General features: G+C 42.5%; 1 protein-coding gene across 1 annotated transcript in view; it reads left to right on the plus strand.

Annotated features, from left to right (window-relative positions):
* LOC311100048 (rho guanine nucleotide exchange factor 28-like) overlaps window positions 1–16,539 on the plus strand; it is a 132,365-nt gene that overhangs the window by 16,959 nt on the left and 98,867 nt on the right.

The following is a 16,539-nucleotide window of genomic DNA, read 5'->3' on the forward strand; positions in this document are numbered from 1 at the left end:
GACCAAATCAAATGCAGGCAGACATTTTAGTTGGCATTTGCCAACAAAATATTTAGTCGTCTTCAGTTGTTTAAAAAAAATCCCTAATCTCTTTTCCTTATAGGATAATGTAACTATTTACAATTGTTTAGCACCATAAATGTTTTTGGTATTGGTATTTTACAGTTTGTTTTTCAAATCAAGGACACAATAAACACTTATGAAGACACACAAGTAGTTTCTCCCCTCCTTTATTTTGGGTCAAAGAATATTTGAACAACCTCGCACAGCCCACCGTGCATGTTATGAACACTCCAGAGTCATCCTCTTGGAGTATTGCTGGAAGACATCTGAGGACAACAGATCGATCAGTGTTCACATCGGAGAAACATTACAAACAGGAACTATACAGTGGCTTGCGAATGTATTCACCCCCCTTGGCATTTTTCCTATTTTGTTGCCTTACAACCTGGAATTAAAATTGATTTTTGGGGGGTTTGTATCATTTGATTTACACAACATGCCTACCACTTTGAAGATGCAAAATATTTTTTGTGTGAAACAAACGAAAAAAACAGAACTTGAGCGTGCATAACTATTCACCCCAATCATTTAACTTGCTTTACATTTTGCTTACTGATTTAATTTATATACCTGGCTGTACAAATTCAGAATGGTAGCTATCTTCTGTCAATTTTTTCCAGTCTTTCCCTGCTTCTCTCTGGATAGGGCTAGCAAGCGTTTTGTGTGTTGGTCCAACATGGAATAAAACGAATCCTGGAGTTGCTGGTTTGTGATGCGATGGTACTCTGCACATACCTAAAATAAAGTACAAAGGCAATTGAAAACTGCTACAGTCCAATTCCATTACTCTGATCAATTTGACAGTTCCCATGTTTTGTAGCTCATGAGTACTGCTCAGATTGCATAGCTGGCCACCAAAATCAGGGTCTTCAAGCTGGACAAGGACACTGCATGGAACTTCTCATTTTTCACGCAGTAAAGCAGTCAGTTGAGGGACAGAATCTGGACGACAGGGGAGTGTCACCCGTTCAATGCCTCCGTCTCCTAAGTGGACTCTCAGTCTGAAGAGTTCAGACTTGTCAGCCATATCGCTGTAGGACAGAGGAACATAGATTACTTTTCTACCTGCTCAAAAGTATGAAGTGCTTAGTAGTAAGGACAAGTTGTCCATTCAGTCTGTATGCAGTTAGAGGCATGAAGTCATGGAGATCTGATGGTGTTGTTACAACATATGACTCTTCTGTTGTCACCTCATAGGAGTGCAGGTGCTCTATATGCCAAGACTGGCAGCTTTGGCATACAAACAGAGTTTGATTGTTGACGAGTATGATGTTTCCAATTTGTTTGAATTGGGGCAAACCACCATGTAGTCCAGTGCACACAAACATGCCACTGACAAAATGTGTGTTGTCTACAACAACATGTGAAGTGCTGTACACCGAGGCGCTGTCAGTTATTTCCTGTATATAATCCTGTGCTACAGTCGGAAGAGTGTTCAAAAATATGTTCTTTACGGTGAATGTCTCAACGGCAGGCTTAAAAAAGTTTCCAAATGATGTGCCATCGTTCTCTGATGTCTTTAAGTAAGGGTTTGGTGTAGGTTCTTGAAGTTCTGTGCGTCATGTACAATATTTTTAAATACTTTATGCTTTCCTTCAAATCTGATGTTCCAGAAATGTAGAAGTGGACAAAAACGCAGTATCAATTGTGGATAGTGTTCAATGAAGTGATGCTTTGGACGCAGTTGAACATTTGGAAATACCTCCTGCAGTAGTTGTCTATGATCGGATATCTTTAAAGTCAAGTACTGAATCACTTCCTCTGTGAACACATGACACAACACTAGTTCCACAATGTCTTTCAAATCCATCAAAATCTCCCAAGCTGTCTCATCCTCTGTTACCTCGGAGCCAATTATTGCAGGAAGAAGCCTAAGCAATGTGAGATTTGTGGCCATTGCCTTCAATCATTGTTCTTTTTACAACGCTCTTAGGTATAGGCTGAGGTCGATCAACTTTGTCACTGTTCTCATGAGGAAACTTGACCATAGCAATGTTCAAGTGTTCCAACGAGAAACACTTATTTCTAATCAATTCTTGTAGACACAGAGACAACTCTACCGGTACAACACCTTCTAGGAAATCATGAAGAATATCTGGAGGAAATCCACTTGTTGTATGAAAGTACTGTAGTTGCTGTGAAAAAACACAAGCACTCTTCACACCATAGTTCTCTGCACTTATACCTGATTCTATGTCGTTACATAAATTATCAAGGCTTTCCTTTGTTCTCATCTCAAAAGTCCTTGCCTCGTATGTTTGAATGTCCTCCTTCATTGCCTGACAAAATCTGCAAATGTATTTTCCACTAAAGCGCTCTTTGAACCCTGCAAGTCCATGTGCAGCTAAATTATCAGCCACTACACACATCACAGTACCTTAAACACATACTCCAAAAGTGTCAACATAGACACCTTTTGTTTCCAGAATTTTTAAGTCATTCAACAGTGGCTCAAAACCTTTGCATATCCACAAGTCTTCAAGTCACTGGAATTGCATAGCAATGCTAGCTGTATTGTATGCAACGTTGAACGATGCTTGCTTGGAATATTGGCTAAAGTCCAGTAAACACAGCATATTTTGTGCTTTTTTCCTGATGTACCAAGTGGGTTGGCTACTTTAAAATCATCAATATAGAGTTGAACAGCAACCTTAAACTCCTCACTAGAAGCATTTCATTGTCTTTACAAAATGATCCATCACGATATGATGCATATTGGCCACCTGGTTGTGCAGATGTCTTCCATTGCTTGCTCTAAAACATCATTTTTTAAAAGTAGCTCTTGCAACATTGTGAGGATGGGGACGTACATTGTGGAATGTTTTGCACCATCTATGGTGTACTCAATTGGCTTCACCACAGGGAATTTCCTATCACAATAACTATTCCTTCTTTTTGCTGTTGACAAAGGTCCATCTTTTGAAGTACAACTGTGAAGAACGTCATTGTCTACTATGCCATTCACAATTTCATTGATGACATCAGTGCTCACATTACAATTATGTTTCTCTAGAATTTGCGAGACTGTTTGTTTCATTAGTGGTTTAGAGAGTAAGAGCAGTTGATCCAAGTTCACTAGCATTTCTTGAGTTGCACTTTGTGACACATGAAGAAGTGATTGTAATTTTAACAGCAAGGAGGCCAGGTTTTGCTGCAGCTGCTGTTTAACAGAAGGTGTGCTATCCCGCGCATTTGATTCATCATCCTTGGAGCTACCTGCAACATCTGTAATTTGGCTTTGAAAAAAATAATCTTGGGACTCACTTGCTTGCCTCACAATGCCAACTTTGAAATCAGTAGAGCTTAAAGAGGAATGGTTTCTTGACATATGTGAGGTGAATGTTGAAATCATTTGTTTTGAATGTGCAGTATTTAACCGGACACTGAACCATTTCATGATTCTTCACATGTGCTCTTAAATGTGAAAAAAGCTCTCTCTCATCAAATGGTTGTGTAAAAGCACAAATTGGGCAGTGGAATGCCAAATGTGTCTCTACAGCTGAACATGCATGTATCGGTGCATGGAGTCTTGACAAATGAATTTTTAGCAAATTCAAAGAGCCAAAGGTGCAGATGCAGGTTTCATACAAACATGGCAAAGGATTAATTCTGGAGTGTTGACTGTATTAAACGGTAGTGTTTTTAGAAGATTTCCTTGGGAATGGTAGGAAAAACGGCAGAGTTTACATTTCCACAGCATGTTTGGTTGATGGATGTCTGAAAAGATGGAAGTGGAAACAATTCATGCACTTTATTATAGAAATTGAAAAAAGCAATTTACAATTTAAGTTATATGCACATAACTCAGACGCCTGTTATGATATATTATTGCACTCAGGGCCTACCAACAAATGTTAACATTCTTTTCTGGAGTGTTTTTCCCGATTCATCCAAACAATCCACTCTCACAGTGTAATTCAGACATTTCACAAACCTAAGATTGATGGATTTTAAAATAGTTCTAATTAATCAGCAGGGGTGACTGAAAAGCAGCTAAGAATTGAAACTACTCTAGTACGCCTTTAACTATGAGGTTAGCATGTTTTGACCTGATTTATTGTAGAGCTTAAAGAATGGGGATGTATACTGTTCTATGGCTATTGGATTTTTTGTTAACTACCTCATCATATAAACTTATATTAAGCCTTTTGTTATTGGGCCAAAATTCTCTTGACAACTTACCTTTCACTACAAGGTCTATGGCAAAGGTGAAATGCTGCACAGTTGTCCCAAGGTCTGCAAGAACAGGCAAGGGCAACATTAGCAAGTAAGCAGGCTTAACGTTAACTCTCAAAGGCAATGCATTTTACACATTAGCCAAACAACCATTTACATTGTCCCCATAGCTCTGTGGACAAGTAATGCATTTGACATAAATTACTCCTCCAGAGGCGTGTCTGTTCTACAAACTAACGTTAGCTAGGCTAGCTAATTGTTGAGGCGGACTGCCAACCAGTTAAAACATCAAATAAATATGCACATGTCACGGCAGATGGATTTTAACATCAAATTGTCAATGTTAACGTTACACATGCATTGATCCGTCAGTTGGATAGTTAGCTACCCGTTAGTCATGCTTGCTAATGCTAGTCACAGAGTTTTCACAATGTTCCGCAATTAACATTTATAACAATCATGTAATATATTACGCTTACCATAACTTTCTTTTAATAATGTTTTTAAACCATTCGGGTAATTCTGTATTTAGCTAGGCTAGGTCATGAAAGCCAGCAGCACTTCTCTTTAAATTAATTGGCTAACATGAACTGCTGGAAAGTTAACCGACTTAATCTAATGTTAACGTTACCTACGTCGTCAGGCTCCGGAAATTTCCTCCCTAAGTTAAATAATGAGACTACATTCGATTTCCATGCTCACAATTGGCTCCCTAATGCAATTTAGCTTTAAATGATATATACTTAATCGTACAAACCTTGGTGGGAAGTCAGCCGCCTGTGTGTGAGGTAGACTACTGCACATGCACTTGGAGAAAGTGTGGTATGATCACAGAGAAGACGTTGCCTTTGGCCGATGAGCGGGCTTCAGTTTAAAATAATACATCCTTCCAGATGCCCGCCCAAAATGTGAAATTAACTAGCTTTTTTATGACATGCAGTTAACTCTTTAGAGGTTATATCACTTGAACATAAACAGTACTCTTAATTCAGGGCTTCATGCGCCACATTCTGTTTGAGACAGACAGACACTTTACACACGACTAATCTAATAATTACCAATGACCAATTAACACCATGTTTATCACTTTTAGGCCCAGGTGCAAGCTACATTTAACAACACTAGACCACTTCCTCGATCAGATGCAAAACAGTTTTAAAACCTAAATTGAATTGGACACCAGGAGCCCCAGGAATTGGACACCAGGAGCTTAAGGACCATGTCCAGAACACATTGAACGTGTAATGTAATTGCACCATATTTTTGGGAATATAGGCCTCCTGACAACATTTTGAGTTGGCCTCCATCCTCACCCTGTCACCGTTCAAAAACTTTTTTTGTTCCAACAATCACCAAGTCCTCTTTTCTAAGGTTGAAGAAAAACGAAACAAAAAAAATCTGTTGTCTTACCACAGGAACATTTGACATGAAAACAAGTTATAATTAGGTTACAGTTTATTTTTCAAGGCCAAAACTTTTGATTTGAGCTTTTCAGAATCAACGTTAAGGAACACTTGCTGAATTAATAGAAATGAGCTGGACATGGGTTTTGGGTAATCCAGATGTAGAGCATAAACCAGGCCAAAAAGAGCGGGAAAAGCATCTGGCCAGGATTGGAAGCTGTGCATCACCAATCTATCTTCCAGGATAATGGAGACTTGGTGTGGCTGAAGGGAGACTGCATCTTCATCATCAGAGATGATAGCAAGTATGCAGACTGGACCAATGAGGACACCAGGATTTCTTGACTCACGTTCTTACAGTATGACAACCGGAAGAGTGTGAAATACAGATCAACCAACGTGGAAGATGCGTTGTGATTTCTGGGCAAGGCAAGTCAATATTAATAATAATAATAAAAAAATAAAAAAATATGCCATTTAGCAGACGCTTTTATCCAAAGCGACTTACAGTCATGCGTGCATACATTATTATAATTTTTTTTTTTTTTTGTGTGTGTATGGGTGGTCCCGGGGATCGAACCCACTACCTTGGCGTTACAAGCGCCGTGCTCTACCAGCTGAGCTACAGAGGACCACCCATTAAAAGGAGCAGTCTTAAACTCTGTAATAACCCTGTAAGTATATTAACCAACCTTGCAGGTTTTGAACACCTCTGAGTCGCTTTCACTAAGTACTGCTGGGAGACAATGAAGGGCAGCCGTTCGACTGACATTCACGTCCCTTGATTGCTAAAAGGACACAGACAGAACATTAATAAATCAACTTTCAGAGGACAAATGGGAAAAGTATATATGCACTGTGATTTTAAACCAGTATGGCTATCCATAGGCTCAATCCCTAATCGAGACACAACTCTCCTTTTACTACCATTTCACCCCAAACCAATTTTATGTACACTGCAGGTGGGGTTTGGAAAATGGTAAAGAATTAAATCAAATAATAAATAGGGGGAGTGCCCACACAGACCAAGAAAACTGACCAAATATGTAAATTAGAAAGTAACAAACCATTTCATCATACATCTTCAGAATGGCAGAAAGCCGATGTCCAATGCTCCCCATCTGTCCCTGCGCCTCCCGGGATAAAGCCAGCAAGCGTTCAGTGTGATGGTCTAGTGCAGCAAAGAACGATCGCTGCAGGTTCTGATTAGTTATGCGATGAAACTCAGCACATATCTGTAGATAATTTTTTTTTTTTAAAGACACAGAAGTTTTCTGTACTTAATGCGATTATACATTACCAGGCACTTACTGAATGACAATAACTCAAAACCAATACCAATACAATGTTTTTTTACATTGTAACATAATGTAAACCCTGCAACCAGGCCAAAGCAATACCTGTGACTCTAGAAATAATGCCGGCCATCTATTCTCCACTGTCTGTATTTTAGGACTGCTGTTCAGAATCTCCTGTCTTCTCAGGGCAAATGTCTTTCCCATACAGTGATTGATTACAGCCAATACTTTGTGTGTCTTCTTAATCTCAAGAGCAATATCGGTCCTTAGCTTTTCCAGATCTGCTTCAACTTTTGATTGCGGGAACTTTGAGAGGTTGACTGGGCCACAGTAAACGGTGTGTTTTAGTGGTGGTTCTGGATCTTTCCTTTTTTTGGCACTTTTTTTTTACCAACCTCAGGACACCTTTCTCTGCCTAGATTCGTTCTGTATTTGCCTACTTTAAACTTAAGGCCATTCTTCCATCCCTCTCACCCTTTTGGTGACCCATTGTCAGCAAGGCATGTATGTCGGTGGACTAAGGCTTCTGCAGCATCTTCAAAGTCACACTCACTTGGATACTCATTCCTCTCATACATAGCTTTTGCCACGCCATCCAAACATCAGTTGTCTTTGGTTTCTGGTCAACACCAGTTGTCTTCCAAATTGGTCATATCCTTGATTTCCCTCTCTCAGTAACAATTCAAGATCATGTGAAAAGGTTGGCACCTCAAAGTCGTCACTCGGTTGTCCTGGATGCTGTGAAATTGATAAGTGTGGATTACTCAATGACACCCCAGAGCTAGTCATGGCATCCTCCAATATCAAAAGCTTAATTGTGCCCCTGTTTGGCAGATCATCAATGCAGGCCAGCTTGCAAAACGGAGAATCAGACTGTGAAATTGAATGTCAATGGTGTAAGGAATGTCAAATTGCTGCGTCAGTAAAATAAGTTGGTCATTCTGGTAGTATACTTAAATTAGCAAGGTGTTAATACTTTTATTGCGAAGTCAGCTGAGCAAATATATATAATTCAAGGTTGACAATTAAAATGTAATTTGTAAGCACACAATATGTTTACCTGATTTGAACACAAAATTACAATGTTACAAATGCCAACTAAATATCACACGTAACAAAATAAAAATATATGTTTTATGTAAATTGCACTAAATAAGTTTGTGTGCAAAATGACTTAAATAACTTGTTTGAAAGATTAAAAATGTTATAATATAATAATAATATGCCATTTAGCAGACGCTTTTATCCAAAGCGACTTACAGTCATGTGTGCATACATTTTTACGTATGGGTGGTCCCGGGGATCGAACCCACTACCCTGGCGTTACAAGCGCCGTGCTCTACCAATTGAGCTATAGAGGACCACCCTCTGTGAGGAAGTGAAATCAATTGAGTTCAAGGTACTTCAAGCAAAACAAATGTTATGCTTACTTTAAAAAATCCGGTTTTGTTATGTTACAATTGCTTTTAAGTTGCATCTATGAGTAAATGAATGTTCAATGTACAAGCTGTCTTTTGTTATATGCACTTACACACTTTCCTTTCTGTTATTGAGAGCCTGGTCTCCTGTTTGGCCGCAGTAAGCAGTCAGTGGGTCACATGGAACATGTAACGTTCATGATTCATATCCTAGTTTTCTCTTGTTTAGACCATTATCTCTGGTTACATAACTTAAATTCACTAGTGAGCCGTGACATTTTTACAACAGTACAGTATAAGCTGTTACTTTGAAAATACTCACCTACTCTTACTAGAGTTTACTAGGTTTTACCATGTTTCAGTTTATCTCTCCCTGGTAAATGTCTGTATGCCAAAAAATGTACCATAAAGGTTGAACCTATACTTCTGTAATAGATGGTGAAGTGTAGTCTCCACCCTAAGGTCATAGCTCTGCCTCTGCAGCACTGCTCCTCTCACCTCTGAATGAGAGCCAGACTTAAATGCTCTGCTTTGTGGATGTAAGCTGTGCTATATTTCACTCATTTAAAGAGTGTTATTATAATTGGCCTGTAAAAGTTTTATGGTGTAACGGACCTGCACAAAGACAACATAGAGCCTTGCCTCTCACGACACCAGAAAGTGCACAGTCAGTACAATGAACAAACGGCAGTATTGATAGAAGTTCTCACTGGGTAACTGCCTATGTCTGGTCTGAAGGGGTGGTTTGTGGTTTGTGCTGTGTGTGGAATCTTCAGACTGCGATTTACTGAGTTTGAATGAGCTGAAGTGTTTGTGTTTTGGGGTGTGTGTGTGTGTGTGGTATGTCTGAGGTGATCTGGCAGTGCTTTTGTTGGGTGGCAGAAGACTGGCAGAAGACTGGCAGAAGACTGGTAGAAGACTGGTAGAAGACTGGTAGAAGACTGGCAGAAGACTGGCAGAAGACTGGCAGAAGACTGGCAGAAGACTGGCAGAAGACTGGCAGAAGACTGGCAGAAGACTGGCAGAAGACTGGTAGAACACTGGTAGAAGACTGGTAGAAGACTGGCAGGCCGCTGGTGTTTTGTGTTAGAGGAGAAGAATGTGAGAGCTTCTATTTAAGTGATAATGCCTGAGAAACCGGTGTTGGTAGGATATATTTGCACGGGTGTTGGCAAACCGTGCCAAGATATCCTCCAAACACCGGCTTCGAGGGCATTATCATTTTTATACAAGGGGTTACCAACAAATTAAAATAATGATTTACATATTTTCATTAAAAACGTTATTATGAGGAATTTATTTATACAATTTCATCCTTCCACAAGAAATAGCCCCGACACAAATCTAGGGTTACTACCCAAGCCGGCTGGTCGTTCGTTCTATCGGTTCGGTTGCCAGAGCCGCGACCCAGTCGTTAAGTATTTTTGTTCTGTATCAGTCGTTTGTCCTAAAAGTTCTATTGCCATAATGGCTGGCAACGTTCTTATCCCTTGCGTGCTAGCTAGCCAACTACGGGTAACTTACAGTCATGTCAAACAATGCAGCCAGAATTTTAAAAATGTATCTTCATTTGCATTTGTTTAGTTGGATACATCCATAACAATGAGCTAATGATGCGCAATTTCACCTGGCATAGAAAATGTGCTCTCTCGTCAGGACACTGTTGTTCAGAGGAGCTAGCCAACAACACAGCTAACGCAATAACTTCAAACTGAAGTTGGAAAGACTGCAAACTAGCTGCACTTCGTTTCGTTTTACCTGTTTTTTTTTATTGATATTTCTTTGTTTATATCCATAATAATGATGCTGATTCATGATTTGGACTGGCTGTGAAAAGCTGCCTGCCTGTCTGTGTCATCCCGACTCCCGACACAGGGGGCTGTGGGTGCGGCTTAACTCTGTCCGGAATTGGCGGCAGGGTGAAAAATGTGCTTTCTTCCCCCTCTGATTTCCTGCAATTCAAAAACAAATATCCATAGCACTGAGCAAAAATGTTGCAGTGTGAAAAAATACTCTGATTGTCTAGCTTTTATTTAGGTGATTTCTAGTTCTCCAAGATGAGATTATTTAAAAATATATATTAAAAAATATATATAGGTCAATTATCTTTTCTAAATACTTTCTGTCTGGGTTTAGTCATTTAACTGTACACTGAAAGCGTATTTCCTCCCAAAAATGTCTTAAACAAATAAATACATGTTTTTGTTTTTTTGTTTGGTGTGGCCGCCGCTAAATGAATAAAGGAGAAACTTTTAGTGTTTCAGATAATAAAGGTAATGTATTTGCCTTGGCTGGTTTACCAACCTGGGAATAAAAGGAATGTCTCACCATGTCTTTCCTCTATCACTGGATGATAAGCAGCTCAAAGTAGAGCAATAGAGGCCTTTTGGACGCAAGCAAATATGATAAAACACATTAGGTCTACCACACAATGTATGTGGCTACATTGCCCAGTAGATCCACTAATAAAGATCTAGCCTAGGGATGAGGTTTTTAAAGACTTACATTTAGACATGATGGTAACTTGCAATTTTGTGTATCGTTCTTCATACATAGTATCAGTAGGTTTGCACCAAAAATCAGGTTACTTTTGCCTATGATGCCATGCGAGTTTGAGTGTCAGTCAGTTTGACTTTTGCATTAATGTGTCATTAATGTGCTAGATTTGTTCAGAGGTATGTGGCTCAGGCAGTGTACTGTAACATTCCTCTGTTCCGATGCGTACACAAACACACACACACACACACACACACACACACACACACACACACACACACACACACACACACACACACACACACACACACACACACAAAGCCACCCTGAAGGCCTCAGTGGAATTCACACAAGGTTCCTTTTGCATTGTCATGTGCATAGGTATAGAACATTGTTTTATATCTATGGTCATGTGTGTCTTCCTTATCGTTCTGGAATGATATCATTTGTTTTTTGTTTGTTTGGCTTGATTGATTGTCTTTGTGTAATCTTGAAATGCTTTGGGTGTAGGATACTCATATAAGCCTATATCGTACATGTATACAGTGGGGAGAACAAGTATTTGATACACTGCCGATTTTGCAGGTTTTCCTACTTACAAAGCATGTAGAGGTCTGTAATTTTTATCATAGGTACACTTCAACTGTGAGAGACGGAATCTAAAACAAAAATCCAGAAAATCACATTGTATGATTTTTAAGTAATTTATTTGCATTTTATTGCATGACATAAGTATTTGATACATCAGAAAAGCAGAACTTAATATTTGGTACAGAAACCTTTGTTTGCAATTACAGAGATCATACGTTTCCTGTAGGTCTTGACCAGGTTTGCACACACTGCAGCAGGGATTTTGGCCCACTCCTCCATACAGACCTTCTCCAGATCCTTCAGGTTTCGGGGCTGTTGATAGGCAATACGGACTTTCAGCTCCCTCCAAAGATTTTCTATTGGGTTCAGGTCTGGAGACTGGCTAGGCCACTCCAGGACCTTGAGATGCTTCTTACGGAGCCACTCCTTAGTTGCCCTGGCTGTGTGTTTCGGGTCGTTGTCATGCTGGAAGACCCAGCCACGACCCATCTTCAATGCTCTCCATGCTTCACGGTTGGGATGGTGTTCTTGGGGTTGTACTCATCCTTCTTCTTCCTCCAAACACGGCGAGTGGAGTTTAGACCAAAAAGCTCTATTTTTGTCTCATCAGACCACATGACTTTCTCCCATTCCTCCTCTGGATCATCCAGATGGTCATTGGCAAACTTCAGACGGGCCTGGACATGCGCTGGCTTGAGGAGGGGGACCTTGCGTGCGCTGCAGGATTTAAATCCATGATGGCGTAGTGTGTTACTAATGGTTTTCTTTGAGACTGTGGTCCCAGCTCTCTTCAGGTCATTGACCAGGTCCTGCCTTGTAGTTCTGGGCTGATCCCTCACCTTCCTCATGATCATTGATGCCCCACGAGGTGAGATCTTGCATGGAGCCCCAGACCGAGGGTGATTGACCGTCATCTTGAACTTCTTCCATTTTCTAATAATTGCGCCAACAGTTGTTGCCTTCTCAACAAGCTGCTTGCCTATTGTCCTGTAGCCCATCCCAGCCTTGTGCAGGTCTACAATTGTATCTCTGATGTCCTTACACAGCTCTCTGGTCTTGGCCATTGTGGAGAGGTTGGAGTCTGTTTGATTGAGTGTGTGGACAGGTTTCTTTTATACAGGTAACGAGTTCAAACAGGTGCAGTTAATACAGCTAATGAGTGGAGAACAGGAGGGCTTCTTAAAGAAAAACTAACAGGTCTGTGAGAGCCGGAATTCTTACTGGTTGGTAGGTGATCAAATACTTATGTCATGCAATAAAATGCAAATTAATTACTTAAAAATCATACAATGTGATTTTTGTTTTAGATTCCGTCTCTCACAGTTGAAGTGTACCTATGATAAAAATTACAGACCTCTACATGCTTTGTAAGTAGGAAAACCTGCAAAATCGGCAGTGTATCAAATACTTGTTCTCCCCACTGTAGGTGTTGAAAGTTGGTATGGCAGTTGAATTGTCAGAGATCTATGTTGGAATGGCAGAGTTCTAAGCACTCTGGCCTCAGATGATCTTTGATCAAAGTTGATCCATGAACTCATTTGTTTTTAATAAGGGCCATTCAGATCAGTCCTATTATGCTTCTATAAGAGGATTAGAATCTGCTTCTCCACTTCAGATCTTCTATGCACTTCAGCGAATAGCAGAACACAGCTCCACCAGTTGTTATTGTACATTATTCAAAGACCAGGGAAGTTAAACTAGGCGGTAGTGTGTGTGTGTGCGTGCGTGAGTGCGCTTGTGTGTGTGTGTGTGTGTGTGTGTGTGTGTGTGTGTAGGTGTAGGTGAGTCCTGCCAGCATATCAGATGCCTCTTCTGTTTTTCGTATCATTCTTGTTTTGAGGCTATTTATTCAGGCCACTTGCTGTTGAACTTGTTGTTGTTGTTGTGGCAGTAGCTCAGGGCTGGCTCCCCTGACGTCACCTGTGTGTGTGTGTGTGGATCACTCAGGAAGGAGATCATGCTACAGAGCCCTGATCTAATTACTCCTGATCTCGTAGAGACCACAGATGTGGACCTGGCTGTTGTTGTTTTCATCACCATCATGAGAGCGTTAAGTTAAAAGTCATGTTGGTTAAAGACCTTCCAAAAATAGGCTATACGAAGAAGACTGCCACAGAAAAACAATCTTCCTTCAGCATTTATTAGAGCTATCTTCAGTATGAAGGGACCATTTTTGTTGGCTCAGTCCCGAACATCTTTGTCTACTATGACGATCTCGTTTGGGACGAGCCCTAAACCTTCACACCTTCCAGGGAGTGGAGGTGAGTTTGCTGTTAAAAATGTAGTGTCACTCGATCTATCTGGGTCACAGTGTCACAATCATGATGTGGCAGGCCTGGAGGTTGGAGCAAGGCAAAGGACAATGGATCCATACTGGGGATCGACCTGATTCGAATAGACCTGATTCTTACGGGCAGCGCCAGCCTGCCTGGAAAAAGGGCTGCGTCGCTCCCAGGGGTGAGGTGAGGGATGGTCCCGCCACGGCGTGGGGTAGGAGACGGCCTCAGCGCACCTAGCCCGCCTCCCCAAATACCCGTTGTGACAGCAGTACCCCCAAGTAGTACATCCAATCGGGGTGCGTCACTGATGGCCGAAACCCCAAACCCAGAGTGGACCAGGTTTCAGGCAAACGTTTGCACTTTAATAAACTTATTGTTTTCACGGGTTATCAAAAGGGTTGTGTATCCCACGTGAGTTCAATAAAGCGTGTCCCTCCTCCACATTCAAACACAGGGTTGTCGAGAGTGGTGGAAAAAAACAGTGACGTCAGAATGCAGGCCGCAATTTGTTGTACGCCCGCCGTGTTTTTGTGGCGTCATCACGTTGGCTGTTCCACTGGCCTCAGCGCCAGTGTTAAGGGAGGAAATATCCTTCCTGCTCCAGAAGCAGGCAATAAACAAGTACCTCCAAGTTTGCGCATTCAGGATGCTCAGATATCAGCAGCTGTTACGGTCCGTGCGTACCGGCGATTGGTTCACCACCATCAACCTGAAGGACGCGTACTTTCATGTGCCCATGTACCCCAGTCACAGGTTCCATTATGAGGCGATAGCCTACGAGTTTGTGTTCCTCCCGTTCGGTCTGTCCCTCTCACCGCGTGCCTTTTTAAAGGTATTGGAGGCGGCTGAGGGTGTTGGCCTATCCGGACGATTGGCTGATACAGCAGAATCAAGGGAACAAGCGGTGTTGCACAAATCCAGACTAGTGTCTCATGGTCTCTAGGTTTTATGATAAACCACAGAAAGAGCTGTCTGACCCCATTGCAGAGCAGTCCATTCCTCGGTCTTGAGTTAGACTCAAGCGTGAATCGCGCTTTTCTGTCCCCACAGAGGGTGTCCGGGTTCCGGATCTGCTTGGCCCAATTTCGGATGTGGCGTACAGTGCGTTTTCGCCAATTCCTGTGCCTACTGGGGATGATGGCTTCTATGATAGTAGTCGTTCCCCTGGGGCTATTATTGATGCAGCCTTTTCAGCGCTGGGTGCTAGCCACTCGATTGGATGCATCTCGCCACCTAAACCGGTTGATTCAGGTGTCCCTGCGGGCACTGGCCCAGTGGGGAGACCACCATGTACTGTCGCAAGCGGTTCTCATGGGCCAGGTGTTATTCCACAAGGTGGTCACGACAGACCCCCCCAAGGGTGGGGCGCGCTGTGCAATGGCTACTCAATTCTGGGGGTGTGGACTGTGGCACAGAGTGCCTGGTCGAACAACATGACGACAGTGGCTTACATCAACTGGCAGGGGGGGACCCGGTCTCTCCCTGTCCTCACTTTGGTACTCTCCCTGTTGCTGTGGAGCGGGGCACACTTGCTCTTGCTCGGGTCCGGATCTGCTATCCAGGGTGGCCCTGGATGGCTACACACCTGGGTGGTTACCCAGATATGGGAGAGGTTCGGCAGGGCCAACGTAGACCTTTACGTATCGCGAGAAAACATGCAGTGTCATCTGTTTTTCTCAATGAGGGACTCAAGCGCTCCGTTGGGAACGGACGCACTGGCACACCAGTGGGCTCGGACCCTCCTTTATGGATTTCCTCCCATGGAGCCGGGCGGCCTTGGTTGGCAGAGATCATTTGCCTGTTAGGCGGGGTCCCGTGGCAACTCCCGTTGCGCAGGGACCTGTTGTCCCAGGCACACAGGCAGGTTTGGCACGCAAAGCCAGAGACTTTGTTCTATGGGCCTGGCCCCTGAGAGAGGCCATCTGATTGCTAGAGGTTTACCTCTGAATGTTATTGCTACCATTCAGTCCACAACTGTATGTGTAAAAGTGGCAGGCGTTTGAGCTCTGGTACCAAGATAAAGGACTTATTCCTTTTTAGTGCTCTGTGAGGGACATCCTTATGGTCCTACAGGAGCTTTTCGAGCAGGGTCGGGCATTCTCCACTTAAAACATTTACATGGCCGCTATCTCAGCGCGTCATGTGGTAATTGACTGAGCAACACCGGGGGCCCACCCCCTGGTTGTGCTGTTCCTGAAAGATGTGCGCAGTCTCAGACTGTTCTCTAAATCTATTACACCCACATGGGTTTTGGCTCTGGTTTTGGAGGCACTGTGTGCGGCCCCCTTTGAGCCTCGGGACTCAATGGATCTGAAGATCCTCTCCTACAAGACCACCCTGCTCATGGATTTACACCCTTTCTGTACTCAGTTTGCCCCTGGAGACTCTATGGTGGCATATAACAGCAAGGGGCAAAGGTTACCTAGCGGCATACGCGCCCACTCCACCAGGGGTCTGGCAGCGTCTTGGGCGCTATTTAAAGGGTTGACTGTTTATGCTGCGACGTGATGGGCATCACCACACATTTTTGTGAGGTTTTATTGCTTGGATGTCAATGCTCCCATTGTAGCCCACAGTGTGCTTACAGCTGGGACAGGAGAGGGTCATTAGGCAGACCCAGACTACCGCATGTTGCGTGGTTGATGTCTGGGAGGTCTGCTATGGGCCATTTCATTTGGTATCCATTGGGGCAGGACTCCATTTCCCCATAGTTGTGTTGTACTGGGAGTACTGACTGAAAGGGAACGTAACTTTATGATTATAACAACTTTTCCCTGAATGAGGGAAATGAGGTACAACACCAGTTCTGGGCTCG

The sequence above is a fragment of the Coregonus lavaretus genome, assembly GCF_964263955.1.
Source record: "Coregonus lavaretus genome assembly, chromosome: 24".
Taxonomy (NCBI): Eukaryota; Metazoa; Chordata; class Actinopteri; order Salmoniformes; family Salmonidae; genus Coregonus; species Coregonus lavaretus.